This window comes from Talpa occidentalis, unplaced genomic scaffold (genome assembly GCF_014898055.3).
Source record: "Talpa occidentalis isolate TD23 unplaced genomic scaffold, MPIMG_talOcc4v2.1 talOcc4.9, whole genome shotgun sequence".
In the NCBI taxonomy this organism is placed as follows: domain Eukaryota; kingdom Metazoa; phylum Chordata; class Mammalia; order Eulipotyphla; family Talpidae; genus Talpa; species Talpa occidentalis.
In genome coordinates, this window is record NW_023605305.1 from 111,649,189 (window position 1) to 111,651,894 (window position 2,706).

Consider the following 2,706-nt stretch of genomic DNA (forward strand, 5'->3'; position numbering starts at 1 on the left):
TCCGAGGGCGCGCAGCCCCCGCGGCCTCACGTCGGCCCGCCCCGCGCTCCGGGCTCACTTCCTTTAAAGCTGCGCACACAGGGCCAGGCCCGGCCCCGCCGGCACAGCCTCTTCCAGCCCCGGCCATTCCCTCCCCACGGGCTCAGCCCGCCCCCCACGCGGCTCCCCGGCCGCTCTTGCCAGCTGCGCGCCCGATTCCCGCCCTCCCTAGGGCTTGCGGCGCCACCCAGCACCTTTGCTCACTGTCTGGGATGCGCTGGGGGCCTGGAGCTGCGGGGGGCGGGTGAGGGGCGGGGGTGGTCGGGGGGAGCTGTCAGTCCCCGAAACCACGCCGCACTCGGAGGCGACTGAGTTCACAGGAAAACCGCAGAGGAAAGGTGCTGTGCGCCTCCAGCTGCGCTTTCCAGCAACCGCGGAGCTTGTTGCTCCAGGTGACCCAGCAGCCGCGATCCCGCAGCAGCCGCGCTCAGACGGTCCTTCCTCGGATGCCAGATCAAGAGGAAACCCGGACTTTTCAGACAACCCCTGGGATGTGTGTGGGGTGCCTGTTGCACCCCACCCGCTTTTCCTTAAACTCAGTCCCTGCCGCCCCTTGTGCCCAGAACTGGATTCCAGCAGCCCTGTCTCCTCACTTTCCCTTGCTCCTCTTCTGGCTTTTCCCTCAGGCTGAGGAGTTCACCCCATCAGAGGCCTCCTGGAATTTCTCTCTGTAGAGCAGCCTCTGCCCTCTGGAACGCCCCATCTTATTGGTCAGTGCTCCCCACTGGTTTGCCCCCCACAGTCCCCCCTGCAGCCCCAGGGGGCCCAGAGCAAAGGACTCCACCCCAGGAAGGGGCCCTTTTCCTTCAGAGAAGCCCAGAGCTGTCCCAGCCCAGCTGAGGCAGGTGGAGACTCTTGCCCAGACCAGGACTCCCCGCCCCTCCACATGCCACCAGGTGTAGCTGAGAAGCAGGTGGAAATGCCATTTCCTGTGGCTCTCCTCCCAGCAGCCCCCCTGGGCCCCAGCATCCCAATCACGTGGCCTGTACTTTCAGAAATCAAGAACTATTTCTTCAATGACCCATAATCTTTTTTTTTTTTTTAAATAGAGGCATTTTTTTTTATTTGTTTGTTTGTTTGCTTGTTTTGTTTATACAAGCACTGGGTACAGTCAGAAGCGCGGGAGGGTGAGAGAATTCACCAGAGCCAGAGCGGGGAGCAGAGCAGGCAGAAGGACCAAAGTACACTGCTGTACTTCGGCAGCAGGAGAGGGAGGAGGGTCTCTGTGCCATGTGGGACCCTCCTGCGGTGGCCAGGGAGCAGCCAGGGATCGAACCGGTGCCGCAGAGGCCGCGGGCAGCTTCTCAACCCAGCGCTCAACCACTGCACCACCGGGGAGGCCCGACCCATAATATCTTAAAAGGCATCTCTCGTGGGTGAATTTCAGAAGCCAAAGTCCTGTACCTGGAAGCTGGTGACCTTAAGACACCCTCTATCATCTGTAGATATTGGGGGCACATGACAGGTGCAGTGTTTACCCCAAGATATGAGGAATTCATCCTCCTCTGCCTGCTGTAAGTGAAATCATCCAATATTTTTCTTTTATCTTTCTGGAATAAAGATAAAGGAATCTTTCACAATTCCTTCTAGCTCCATCCACGTTGCTGTGAATGGCATGTGTTTATCTTTTTTGATTGCTGAGCAATATTCCATGGTGTATATATGCCACATCTTCTTGATACAGTCATCTATTTTTGGGCATTTGGGTTGTTTCCAGGTTTTACCTATTGTAAATAGTGCTGCAATTGTTGTAGAGCAACCCCGATACAAAACGGGGTGCCTGACTGTGGGTCCTCACCCGCGCGCTTAAAAGGACTAATCAATGCTCTACTGCAGGCACACGTGAAAGGTTCATAAAAGGTTTATTTACAAGGGAAGGGGAAATGAGGAAATGTACAGCTCAGGGAGGAAAAGTGGGAGACAAAGTTTTAAATGAGTCCTACCCGATCCGCTGATCTGGAATCCCAAATGGCGCTCTGAGAGCTGGCCAGGAGCCATGAAGCCAGGAGGCGAGCGACAGAGCGCAAGAGAGCCCAAGGCCCACGTGTTTGGTTTTTATATCCAACCTGGCTGCCCAACTCCACCCTCAGGTCCCAGCCACCCTCCCTTTGGTGGTGATGGGATTTGTCTTTCCCAATGTCTTGATGGCTTTAGTCTGGAGTGGGGGTGGGGTCCACAAAGCCTGTATGGTATTAACTCAGAACATCATTTCCCCCTAACAATTCCCCCCTTTCACTTTTTTGCCACCATTTCTATGGTGGTGAAGATCAAACATATGGATGCTGGGATACAGTCTCAGATGAAAATTTTCCAGGGTTCCAGTCTGAAAGAAAACGAATCCCTCCAGGTAGTGTCCATTGTGGAAAGCAAAAGTCCTCCATTCCTGGAAAAACAGTTCATCAGTCCCAGCTGAAAGAAAACATCTGGAGGCATTAGCCAGAACAAGACAGCAGATATGTCAAAAATCACAGGAAAAAAAAATCTTAAAATGGTTCAACTTATGTAAAAACAAATTCTCTCAACCTTGATCCCAAATTTTTTTAACAGCATAGCAAAAGTTTGCAAACTAAATCTACTTTTTAAACCGTATTGCCTATTTTTGCACAAAATCACAGGGCAGAATAACTAAGCAGCAATTTTTAGCTGGCTTCGTTGGAATACTCCATA